Below are 14,232 nucleotides of genomic sequence, written 5' to 3'. Positions count from 1 at the left end.
CCAAGCTTGCTGCAAAAGTCTTTGAACTTGGCGTTGTCAAACTGCTTCCCATTGTCTGTCACAATGGCCTGCGGTATACCAAAGCGACATATGATATTTGTCCATACGAAGGACGTGACTCTGGATTCCGTTATGTGGGAGAGCGCCTCGGCCTCGGCCCACTTTGTGAAGTAATCCACAGCAACCACAGCGAACTTGGTCTGGCCCTTGCCCAAAGGGAAAGGACCAATGATATCTACCCCCTACTGCCCGAATGGCCACGGGGCCGAGATGGGGGTGAGCAGCTCGGGAGGTTGGTGGATTATGGTTCCGTAGCGTTGGCAATTGTCGCAAGTTCTAACGAACTTATTGGCGTCCTGGCTGAGAGTCGGCCAATAGTATCCTTGTGGGATCACTTTGGCTGACAGCGACCGGGCGCCTGAGTGATTGCCGCACACTCCTTCGTGGATTTCTCTGAGGACGTACAGGCCCTCTTTAGGGGTTAGGCATCTCAATAGAGGCAGGGAAAAGCCGCGCCGGTACAATGCTCCACCTCGGACCACGAACCGAGCTGCTCGCCTTGCCAACTTTCTGTGCTCATTGGGGTCTTGCGGTGAATTGCCCCTAATGAAGTCCGCAATCGGGTCCATCCATGAGGACTCTGGAGCGCCGATCTCCATCAGATCTGGCTCTGAGATCGAGGGATTATCTAAGATCTCGATGGGGACCGACCTGGCCAGGTCGGTCTCGTACGCTGATGCTAACTTAACCAAGGCGTCAGCATTAGAATTTTCTGCTCGAGGAACCCGGCTTACTTCGTAAGTTCGAAACTGGGCGAGGTACGATCTGACCTTGCCCAAATACTTCTCCATTCGGGAGTCTTTGGCTTGGTACTCTTCCTTGATCTGGCTCATAACCAGCTGGGAGTCGCTGAAGACCTTAACACAAGAGGCCCCCAATGCTCTAGCGATTCGCAGACCGGCAATAAATGCTTCATACTCAGCCTCGTTGTTAGAAGTCCGGAAGCCGAACCGCAAGGCATACTCAAATCGCTCGCCTCCTCGTCCGAGCAAGAGGACCCCGGCCCCGCACCCCTTCTCATTGGAGGATCCGTCGACATAGATTGTCCATGGTAGGTCGGACTCGCTTAGCTCGGAAGGTGGTGTGAGCTCGGCTATGAAATATGCCGCTGCTTGTCCTTTCAACGCAGTTCTGGGTTCGAACTGGATGTCGTATTCACTTAGCTCTATTGCCCACTTCATCAGGCGTCCAGAAGCTTCTGGCTTATGAAAGATGTTTTTTAGGGGCAAGTTTGTGAGCACCACCACAGTATAGGCTTGGAAGTATGGTCTAAGCCGTCGGGCCGAGGTGACTAAAGCTAGAGCCAACTTCTCCATCTGAGGGTATCTAGTCTCGGCTTCGGTCATAGCCTTGCTTGTGTAGTAGACTGGGTTTTGCCGCGCTTCCTCTTGCCTGATTAGGACCGAGCTGACGGCACTGTCAGACACTACTAAGTACAATTGGAGCTTGTCCCCTGGCAGGGGCTTGGCGAGCAAAGGTGCCAAACAGAGGTAGCCCTTCAATTGCCGAAATGCTTGTTCGCACTCTGCTGTCCATTCAAACGGCCCTTTCTTTCGTAGGACTTGTAAGAAAGGAAGGCACTTATCTGTCGATCTTGAAACAAACCGGTTCAGGGCCGCAATCCTGCCATTGAGGCACTGAAGCTGCTTCAGCATCTTAGGTGCCCCATCTCGAGCACGGCTTTAATCTTTTCGGGGTTGGCCTCGATCCCCCGGTGGTTCACCATGAAGCCAAGGAATTTTCCCGAAGAGACTCCAAAGGCACATTTAGCTGGGTTGAGCTTCATTTGATATGTCCTTAGAACCTCGAAGGCTTCGGTCAGATCGGAGAGATGCGACTTAGACTGCTTGCTCTTGACAAGCATGTCGTCCACATACACTTCCATATTCCGGCCGATCTGCTTGGCGAACATTTTGTTCACCATTCTCTGGTAGGTCGCTCCTGCGTTCTTTAAACCGAAGGGCATGACCTTGTAACAGTACAGACCTTGGTCTGTTATGAATGCGGTATGATCTTGATCTGGGACATGCATCTTGATTTGGTTGTACCCAGAGTAGGCGTCCATGAAGGTGAGCAGTTCATGCCCGGCTGTGGCATCCACGAGCTGATCAATCCTCGGCAGTGGGAAGCAATCTTTCGGGCATGCCTTATTTAAGTTCGTAAAATCTACGCACATTCTCCACTTTCCGTTAGATTTTTTAACTAATACAACATTGGAGAGCCACTCGAGATACGAAATTTCTCTTATGTATTCAGCTTTCAAAAGTTTGCTAACTTCTTCAACAATTACATCACTCCGTTCCTTGTTTATAGGTCTTCTTTTTTGCTTTACAGGTCGGAATGACGGATCTATGCTGAGGCGATGCGTCATAATTTTCGGGTCAATGCCAGGCATGTCCTCATGGGACCACGCAAAGACATCCGAGTTGGATCTGAGGAAGTGGATTAGCTCCTCTCTGTCGGTGGCCCCCAGCTTGGTTCCTATGCTTACTTGCTTCTCGGGACTAAGCAGAGGAACAAGCTCGAGCTCCTCAGTGGGTGCGGCAAACTCCCTCCTCGGCAGGTTGGCCTCGAACTCGAGCGTCCCATCCCTACCGGCGAGAGTTTCGAGGGCGCAGACCGATGAGCCTTTGAGTGCGGAGGCATAACACTCCCTCGAGCGGTCTGTTCTCCCCGGACCGTGCCCACGCCATTGGGGGTGGAATACTTCAAAACTTGATGGAGTGTCGAGGGAAGGGCCCGGAATGAGTGGATGATGGGTCTCCCAAAGATGGCATTATAGGCCGATCTACTGTCAATTACCACGAACTCAGCCATTTGGGTGACCTGAGTTTGGTCCTGCCCAAGCGTGATCGGCAAGTCGATGCAACCCTCTGGGATGACTGATTCTCCAGAGAACCCAACCAGCGGTGTCAGGCTTTTCTTTAATTGCGACCTCGTCCATCCCAGGGCGAGGTAGGTCGGTAAGGACAGGATGTTAGCAGATGCGCCTCCGTCTACCAGCACCCTCCTGACCACCACATGATCAATCAAGGGAGCGATCACGAGTGCATCATTGTGGGGCAGGTGAACCTCCTCTAAGTCTGTACTGTCGAAGGTGATTGGGCAGGTCGGCCTCTGCTCCCTGATGATGCACACCTCGCGCCTGGCTGCACGAGCTAACTCCTTTCTTTTATGTCCGGACTGACCCCCGCTTGGCCCTCCGAAAATGGTATTGATGATCGTTGGTCGGTCAGTGCGCCGGGGCGGCGTCCTCGAACGCTTCCGCTCTTCCTTTTTCTCTGCCGAGCTGGTCCTGGGCTTTCCCACAAATTTCTTGAAGTAGCCATCTTGAATTAGATCCTCAATTTGGCGCTTCAACTCCCAGCAGTCCGACGTGTTATGGCCGTGCTCCCGATGGAAGCGGCAATACTTGTCCTTGCTGCGCCTCTCCGGGGCTCCCCGAAGCTTCTAAGGACGCTTGAGTAGTTTTTCCATTCCAGACTCCTCGATGTTCGTTAGGATCTCGGAAATTGGAATCGTGGTCGGGGTGAAGCGTTCGTAAGGTCGGCTCCTGGTAGGTCCGTTCTCCGCCCTTCGATACTCAGCTCGGCCGCTGGAAAAGGATCCCTTGTCCTTGGACTTGAGATCTGCCTTTTCTATATCTTTTCCACTTCTGCCCCGGTCGATCCTTCGCTCTGGTCGGCCGGTTTTGGTTCGGAGGAGCTCCTGTCCATCGATGTCTTTCTTCGCCTTCTGAAGCACCTCGGTGAAGGTGGCCGGGGCCTCATCTCCAAGTTTCACCGTGAGGGCTTCGTCGGCTAGACCGGTGAGAAAATAGCACATGGCCGAGTCATCGGAGCAGTGTGCGACCTTCAATTGCTCCTCCTGGAATCTGGTGACATATTCTCGCAGCGTCTCACCCTCCTTCTGTCTGATGGTGGCGAGATGGGTCGCTGTCTTTTTGTCATAATGCCGAGAAGAGAACTGGGCGAGGAACTCCCTTCTCGGCTGAGAATAGGTCGAGATCGACCTGGCTGGCAGTCTCCGATACCACAATCGCGCGCTGCCAGTAAGCGCGATCTGAAAGGCGCGGCATTTGATTGCGTCTGATGCCGCTTGGAAATCCATGAGGCCTTCAAAGACCTCAACATAATCCTTGGGGTCCTTCGACCCATCATAAGGCTTCACGGTAGGAGCCTTGAACTTCGGAAGGATCGGTGCTTCCAAAACGTCCGAGGTGAAGGGCGATTCTCCCAAGTCGCCATCGTTCAGTGAACCTTCTTTCTGTTCACATTTGGCCTTTAAGGCCTCCACCTGAGCGTCGAGATGGCCCCTCAGCTGGCCGAACTCCTCCCTTGTAATCACTCCTGCATGAGTTGCTGGGTTGCGAGAGGATTCAGCCTGCTGGTTGGAGCTCCTGTGTGAGCGGGATGGTGACTGTCCTTTTCGGAGAGATGAGCCTCTCTTTCTGTTGAGGTGTTTACGGAGGTCTCCTCTCTGGCGAGTGTGTCCCTCGCTCTCGTTGTCTTCGGGATGTTCCTCCTCGACTGGGCCGAGGTGGGAACCCCTTTGCTCGCGTATGCCAACGCGCGTCACTCGGTTCTCAGATCGAGACCCTGCGCTTGCAGCTAATACCATTTCGTTATACATTTCCTCCATGGACCGCATTTTTGTGCGCATTGCCTCCATTTCTCTCTGGAGTGCATCCAAGTTCTCACTTGTCGGGGCCGGGGCTGGACCCCGGGCGCCCTTCTTAGAGGTTCCACCTCGGCCACGGGTGGCCTTGGATGTCCTTGGGGGGTGCACAGGTGGTAGAACAGGCGCGGTGATTCGTGCCGACCTGCGGAGGGGTTCTGCTGCTAGGCCGTCGTGACCTTGCCCCTCTACCACTGCTGCTCTGACCTCCCTCTGGTGGGCATCGCTGGCGACTAGGGTCCTTCGATCTGCCGTATTGGTCTAGTTTGCGGGTTGAACCATTTTCGCTCGCGTGTTGATTTAAAAGAATTGGGATGACTTAGATTGTCTTCCCCACAGACGGCGCCAAATGTTTATGCAAGGATATGCACAACAGTGTATTTCAGATTGCAGCTCGAACTCGGCCTCCGGACCGATCTGAATACTTGGGCAGACCTGCACAAAAAGGTGAGCACTCCGACGATCAAGTCAGTATAGGTCGGATTCCCAGTTTAGTTCGAGGTCAGAAATCATCGTACCTGATCGCGGAGTGAGGTCCTCTACTTATGGGTGGTAGTCCCGCTAATCTCGCGACGGTTACACCCGGTAATCTTGGGACCATCAGTTACACCCGGTAATCTCGGGACCGACGGTTACACCCGATAATCACGCCGCTGACAGTAGCTCACATCGGCCCCCACCGAGCTTCCCGGTAGGTCGGACCTCGACCAGGTTCACCTCGGCCCTCATACTTAGTATCTGTCAACGCTAGTGGTGGTGATCTCGGCGGTCCGAGCTGGGGCATGACTCATGGTCACCTTGGGGCACCAATGGCTGTCCTCCACGTGTCCAGGGTATTCTTTCCCCGAAACAGAAGTCAAACTTTTTATTATTAATTTTTCACATGGGACAAACTAATTATCTTCTGTTTCCTTTCCAAAAAAATAAAATAAATAATAATCTTGTGTTCCACTCCACTCCAATAATGGTCCAACAACGGTCTTTATGATCTAATGGATTTATTATTATTATTATTATTATTATTATTATTATTATTATTATTATTATTATTATTATATATTTGTTTGAGATAAGAGATTTGTTATGATCCCTTCCACTGATAGCATGTCAATTGTGGCAGCTGACGGTGAGTTAAATATATATATTATATATATATGTATATGATATTTTCAAAGATGACATATTTATTGAATAATATTTCTATAATATTTAGTTTATTTAAATAAAAAGTATCGTATGTATATTAAAATTTAATAGAAAAAAACGTTATTAAGTTAGAGATAAAACACGTCAAATAATAATATTATGTTTGATATATTTCTTTTAGTACAACATATGGAGTGATGATCGAACTCACAACCTATTAGTTGGAGATATATGCCAATTATCATTAAGTTATGCTCGCTTTGGTATGTTTGATGCATTGTTTATGCTGAAATATGACCAGATGAGAGCATGCGAGGGGTGGGGCTAACAATAAATGACAGAACGAGGTATTTAAGAAGAGAAGAACCAATAGAACAAACGCTCCCAACACTAAAGTTAGTAAGAATTCGACCTATTTCTCTCAATACGATAAATTGTAATTACATACCTATGTATGAAAATTATCTCTATATTTATAGGCACGAGGTGATGGGACCACTTCTCCTTTATGTTACAGTCGTTTTGGAATTAGTTCCATGACTACATATTATTGTGCGAGATACCTTGACTATGACTAACTTCGACTAACTTCTGGTCATCCACACTGTGAACTATTTCTATTCATCCCAGTTAGACTTATAGCTCGACCACTCTTTGACGATTCTTCGAAAAAATCACGTTAGATGATCTATCCCTGTTTGTACACGTGGTAGGTCGTCGTAGTTTGCCGACAAATGCTTTGTAACAAATTATTAAAATAGTAAAAAAATGAAGAAACATATAAGTTTAGGAATAATTTAGGGTTATTCCTCGTTTTTGTAAAAAATAATAATAATAATAAATAACAAAATACAATACATTGATCCAAATCTTAGTGTTTCTTATTTGATGATAGTTGGATTTAATAAAGTAGGAAAATGAGAAAATAACAACCCACCCAAAATTAAAGTATTGCCAGATAAAAAAGGTTATAACTAAAAAATATAAAATAAAAACTCAAAACTTTGGTAAAAAAACATTAAAAAGTTAATTTATAGATTAAATAAGTAACATTATAAATATAAAAGTATAAAAAAATAGACCGTCTTAACTTCGAGGATTTAATCATATCCTAAAATTCCGAGTTGGGTCACAAAAAAATTCAAGCTTAGCATTTTTGTTACAAAATTTGTGGAACAATTTTGGACTTTGCTTTATGGCAATTTTGTGGAAAACATGGCCATTATGGCGACTTTTGATTTATATATAATATGATCATTATTATTGAATATATGTCAATTGTGGCGGCTTGAGAGGGCAATATATAAATTCTACAAATGTCAATATACACTTGGTTTGTTACTTTGACTTATAAAAGGAGAAATCATACTGCATAACATAAATTTAATATATATTTTAAAAAATGTTAATTCTTTTTAGTGTGTTTTGATAATTACATTTGAGTTCAAGTGTTATTTGAACCATCCTTTGTTTTAAAATTTTAAACTTTGTGCTATATTTTAAAATATATATTTAGTTTATGCAATTTATGTAGATACGACCTTATAAAAATATCACTGTTATGGGTAGATAAAATGGAACCAGACTAAACAACGGGAGAGAGAAATTGGGCCACGAGAAGAGCGAACCTTCGGAACCAGTTAAGGAGGCCGGAACCCGACTACCTAGGCCGAGAACCCAAACGGTTCTCTCTCGACCTCTATGCAGCCGATTCCGGATTTACCTTGTCTCGACCCTAGATTCAACATTAGGCCCAAGACGAAATACATGGGCCTAGAAGTCCAAATCTCCTAGGCACACTAGGATTCGGTTATGGTAATTCGTGAAGGTATCAAGATTCGACTTCTATAAATAGAAGTTTTAGCAAAACACTACATGTATTCCTAGATTACCATACTCTACTTGACTACTCCTATTCTAACTTAAGCATCATAGCCCGTATGACATTAAGCACATTGGTTTTAGTGTTATTCTTCCTTGCACGTCATGTTGACCCATTTTTATTCTAGAAGATTAGTGTGAAATTGGCAAAGTTTCAAGAGGCCAAATTTTTACATCAACAATTACTAACTCATCATTTAACATTTAGTTGGTATACTTATCAAAAGAAAAATCAATGGTCTATTATATGGTTGTTGACAGAGAAATTTCAGCCAATTATTAAATGCCACGTCACAAATTTAAAATTATATTTAAGACTAATCACCAATTTACACGTGTTCTAAATTAATTTTTAAATCGACTAATCAAATTGTGCCACGTGTCTCTCTTATGGTCGTTTGATGAAATCAATTAATTGGATCAAAACCCATAAAGAGACTAGGCCCAAACCCATGGCCCATTAAGCCCGTAGCGCATACAAGACCCACCAAAACTCTATAAATAGAGGGGGTCACCTCTCATTTGAGGAAGGAAGGAACCAAGAGGAAAAGAGGAAGACGGGGAGAAGAACGGTCATAACGAGATAAAAGAATTGGAGATCCAGAGCACTCAGAATTGTCTACAATCATTCAGAGTCAAGCAAAGCATCCAAAGCCAACAAGACTTGAAGAGTACGAGACTTTAAGAACATTGGATCTTTTCTCCGGAAGCAACAATACTTGAAGACTCTTTCAAACTGCAAAGTCTTCATCAAATTGGCCGAAGAACTTCAACACGCTGCAAAGCCGAAACACTTCATAAGTTGCAAAGCCGAAGAACTTCACAAGCTGCAAAGCCGAATACTTTGCAAACTCTTCATCAAGCTACAAGCCAAAGAACTGTATCAACAAGTCAAAGTCTTCAACAAGCTCAAAGTCGAAGACTTCAAAGATCCTTCGACAAGCAAGAAGCTGAAGACATCAACCATTGATTCACGAACAAGCTCACGAGCCCTTGAATCAAAGTTTACATTTGAGAGAATTAATCAGAGGATTATACATTAGAGATTGTAACACTCACATACATAAATACGAATACAAGTTCATAAATTCGAGTTTTCTCTTATTGAATTTCTCGTCGAACAAATTGGCACGTCCGGTGGGACATCTCTACCTCTAATCTCTTTCTCTCAAACCAAGAAGTAATGACATCAAAAGAAGCTTCATCCACCATGGAAGAAAAGTTGGTGGAAGTGGAGAAGAAACTTAACATGCTGACAAAAATGGTCGAAGAGAGGGACTATAAGATTGATTCCCTCATGCACCAGATCGAAATTCAAGATGTTGCGAATGTTGCTAAGTCAAGCCAAAATCACGCTGTGAAAGTCAATGACAAAAGAAACAAGATGTTGCAAGAGAAACAATAGGAACGCTTTGTTTCAATTGCTTCATTGTCCGTCCAGCAGCTCCAAGATATGATCACAAATTCGATCAGAGCTCAGTATGGCGGACCTTTTCAAAGCTCCCTCACGTACTCCAAACCGTACACCAAAAGGATCGACAACTTGATAATGCCTATGGGATATCAGCCTCCAAAGTTTCAACAATTTGATGGAAAGGGCAATCCTAAGCAACATATTGCTCATTTCGTTGAGACATGTGAAAATGCTGGCAGTCGAGGAGATTTACTCGTCAAAAAATTCGTCCAAACACTAAAAGGCAATGCTTTTGACTGGTACATAGATCTTGAGCCTGAATCCATCAACGGTTGGGAGCAATTGGAAAGAGAGTTCTTAAATCGCTTCTACAGCACAAGGCGAACCATAAGCATCATGGAACTCACTAACACTAAGCAACAAAAAGATAAATCTGTTGTTGATTACATTAACAGGTGGAGAGCTTTGAGTCTCGACTGCAAAGATCGACTAATGGAATTATTTACTATCGAGTTGTGCATTCAAGCTATGCATTGGGGACTTCTCTTTATCCTTGAAGGAATAAAACCCCGCACGTTTGAAGAATTAGCAACCCGCGCCCACGACATGGAGCTAAGTGTTAAATTATAGTTTATTTTATTTCAAAGATTTCCTATTTTATTTAGATTAGGGTTTTATTGTTCTAATAGGTAAGTATTTCCTTATCCTAATAGGCAAGAATTTCTTTTTAGTTTCTTCTTTGTGACTGCTATTTATATAGCCTTGTATCAATCATTTGGAGTAATTAAGGAAGAATTATTTTCTTTTCTTATTATTAACATGGTATCAGAGCTCTAGGTTTCTTCAAAAAAAATTTTAACTTAGTTTTTGTGCCCATTAGGATTTTGTGCCCATTAGGGTTTTGATGCCCATTAGGGTTTTTGTCCATAAACATGGGAGTTGGTTACTATGCCTAAAGATAAGAAAGCAGTAGGTTGTCGATGGATATACACTGTGAAGTATAAAGCAGATGGAACACTTGAGAGGTACAAAGCACGGTTAGTTGCTAAAGGATATACTCAAACAAATGGAGTTGATTATCTTGAAACCTTTGCACCTGTTGCCAAGATGAACACAGTACGAATACTTCTATCCTTTGTTGTCAACCATGGATGGGAAATGTTACAATATGATGTAAAAAATGCGTTTTTACATGGTGATCTGAAAGAGGAAATTTATATGGAGATTCCACCAGGGTATGAGCAAACAGGAAATAAAGTTTGTAAATTGAGAAAGGCATTGTATGGATTAAAGCAATCTCCTAGGGCATGGTTTGGTAGATTTTCTCAGGTTATGAGGAAAATGGGCTATAAACAAAGTCAAGGAGATCATACGTTGTTTATAAAACATTCTGCTGCAGGGGGAGTAACAGCATTGATTGTTTATGTGGAAGATATTATTGTTACTGGCAATGATAATAATGAGCAAGAGAAACTGAGAAATTGTTTAATTCAAGAGTTTGAAGTTAAAGAATTGGGAAGACTGAAATATTTTCTTGGGATAGAAGTAGCATATTCTAAACAAGGCATATTCTTATCACAACAGAAATATGTGATTGACTTACTTTCTGAAACAGGAAAGCTTGGCAGCAGACTAATAGGAACGCCGATTGATCAAAACCATAGATTATGTGCATCTGAAGAGAGTCCTCCAGTAAATAAGGAAACTTACCAGAGGTTAGTTGGAAAATTAATATATCTTTCTCATACGCTACCAGATATTGCGTATGCTGTAGGAGTGGTAAGCCAATTTATGCATAGTCCAAAAGAAATTCATCTTCAAGCTGTGTACCGAATACTCCACTATTTAAAGGACTCCATTGGGAGAGGATTGTTGTTTAAGAAAGGCGAGAAACTCAATCTAGAAGTTTATATAGATGCAGATTATGCAGGATCGATAGACGATAGAAATTCCACTTCTGGCTATTGTACTTTCTTTGGTGGGAACTTAGTGACATGGAGAAGTAAAAAACAAAATATAGTTGCAAGATCAAGTTCAGAAGCGGAATTTAGAGCAATGGCATTGGGCATCTGCGAATTACTGTGGATAAAAATTATTTTAGAAGATTTGAAGATTCCATGGGAAGGGCCTATGAAACTTTATTGTGATAACAAGTCTGCCATCAGTATTGCACATAATCCAGTTCAACATGATAGAACCAAGCATGTTGAAGTTGATAGACACTTCATAAAAGAGAAGTTAGATAGCGGCCTCATATGTACTCCATTTGTACCAACAAACAATCAAATAGCAGATATTCTTACAAAAGGATTGAACAACAACAACTTTGAGCATTTGGTTAACAAGCTGGGAATGGAAAATATTCATTCACCAGCTTGAGGGGGAGTGTTAAATTATAGTTTATTTTATTTTAAAGATTTCTTATTTTATTTAGGTTAGGGTTTTATTGTTCTAATAGGTAAGTATTTCCTTATCCTAATAGGCAAGAATTTCTTTTTAGTTTCTTATTTGTGACTGCTATTTATATAGCCTTGTATCAATCATTTGGAGTAATTAAGGAAGAATTATTTTCTTTTCTTATTATTAACACTAAGTATTGCTAATCGAGGAGATAAAGATCTTTTAGTCCCTAACTTAAAGAGAATAAGCAAGAATGCTGAGACGACTCTTGGAGAATCAATGGTTATCAACACAACTTCACTCAAGTCTTCTTCAAAAAGAAAGGATAAGAAGGTCGAAAAACGACAAGAGAATGAAAGGCGTTGTCTAACTCTAAAGGATAGACAAGAAAAAGATTATCCTTTTCCTGATTCTGACATCTCTGACATGTTAGAACAACTACTAAAAATGCAATTGATCGAACTCCCTGAATGCAAATGACCAGAAGAGATGGAAAAGTAAATAATCCCAACTACTGCAAATACCATAGAGTTGTTGGCCATCAAGTGGAGAAATGCTTCGTCTTAAAAAAACTAATTCTAAAGTTAGCTCAAGAAGGAAAAATTAAGCTGGACATTGATGAATAGCTCAAGCAAATCATACTGGAGTAGCGACAAACACATGCAATGAAATATGCTCAAAGTAATTTCATGGTCAAAATGTGGAAGAATTTGCAAGTACACATTACATAAATGTGGAAGAAGTCGACGATTACATATATCTGATAGTAGTTGGGTGAGCCCAGTACAATGCGTACCAAAGAAGGGCGGGATGACGGTGGTGGTAAACGCGGAGAATGAACTTATATCAACCCGGACTATGAGCGGGTGGAGAGTTTGCATCGACTATCACAAACTAAACAAGGTAACGAAAAAAGATCATTTTCCACTCTTGTTTGTTGATCAAATGTTGGATCGTCTTGCAGGTAAGGAGTTTTACTGCTTCCTAGATGGATATTCGAGATATAACTAGATTACCATCGCTCCGGAGGATCTGGAGAAGACGACGTTCACTTGTCCGTATGAGACATTTGCCTTTAGGCGCATGCCTTTCGGTCTATGCAATGCACCGGCGACATTTCAAAGATGTATGATGACCATTTTTTCGGATATGGTAGAAAATATTCTTGAGGTTTTTATGGATGACTTCTCAGTTTTTGGGAATTATTTTTGATGATTGCCTATTGAATTTAGAAAATGTTTTACAAAGATGCGAGCAAACAAATCTTGTTTTAAACTGGGAGAAGTGTCATTTTATGGTACGAGAAGGGATAGTTCTAGGCCATAAGATTTCTAAAAATGGGATTGAGGTGGATCGTGTTAAAATTGATGTTATTTCAAAATTACCACCTCCCACAAATGTTAAAGGAATAAGAAGTTTTTTAGGCCATGTGGGTTTCTATAGGCGTTTTATAAAAGATTTTGCAAGGATTTCTATACCCCTTTGCCAACTTTTGGAAAATGACAGACCATTTGTATTTGATAATGCTTGCATGACAGCTTTTGAAACTTTAAAAACTACTTTGAGCTCAATTCCAATAATTATAAAACCTAACTGGGAGTTACCCTTTGAACTTATGTGCGATGCTAGTGATTATGCTTTAGGGGTCATGTTAGGTCCAAGAAGGAATAAGTTTTTACATCCAGTATATTATGCAAGTAAGACTTTAACGGGGGCACAACTAAACTACACCACTACTGAAAAAGAATGGTTAGCAATTGTGTTTGCTTTTAATAAGTTTAGGTCTTACTTGACAGGGACAAAAGTAATTGTTTATACTGATCATTCTACTCTAAAGTATTTGTTTGCAAAGAAGGATGCAAAACCACGTTTGATACGATGAATTTTGCTACTTCAAGAGTTTGATATAGAAGTAAGGGACTGTAAAGGAACAGAGAACCAAGTAGCCGACCACTTGTCTAGGCTTGAGTTTCCACTTCAGGAAGGTCAAGTAGAGATTCGAGACCAATGCGTTGATGAGCAATTACTTCGCGTTGAAAATGTCCCTTGGCATGCTGACATTGCAAATTACTTGGTAAGTCGTATTATTCCAAATGAATTTAGTTGGCAGCAGGTAAAGAAGTTTCTTCATGATGTGAGATATTATAGGTGGGATAAGTCTTTTTTGTATAAACTTGGTCCTGACGGAATCCTTCGCAGATGTGTAGCGGAGGAAGAGCGAAAAGCAATTTTGGAGGCTTGTCATATGTCTCCATATAGAGGGCATTTCGCTGGACAAAAGACCGCAGTGAAGGTATTACAAAGCGGGTTATTCTTGCCCACTCTATTCCGTGATGCACATAGCTTCGCTCAGGTTTGTGATAAGTGTCAGAGGACATGTAATATTTCTAAACTTAATGAGATGCGTCTGAACCCCATTATGGAAGTTAAATTTTTGATGTATGGGGTATTGATTTCATGGGCCCGTTCCCTCCTTTGTATGGTAAGAATTATATTTTACTAGTTGTTGATTATGTGTCCAAGTGGATAGAAGCTATTGCTACCCCTATGAATCATGCTAGGGTAGTTGTTCGATTTTTACAAAAGCATATCTTCACTCGTTATGGAACCCATTGATGTTTGATAAGTGATGAGGGGACTCATTTTTTTAATAG

The sequence above is a fragment of the Momordica charantia genome, assembly GCF_013281855.1.
Source record: "Momordica charantia cultivar OHB3-1 chromosome 8 unlocalized genomic scaffold, Mcharantia_2.0 BLBB01000008.1, whole genome shotgun sequence".
NCBI lineage: Eukaryota > Viridiplantae > Streptophyta > Magnoliopsida > Cucurbitales > Cucurbitaceae > Momordica > Momordica charantia.
The sequence above is the reverse complement of the archived record's forward strand: the minus strand, read 5'-3'. Positions refer to the sequence as shown.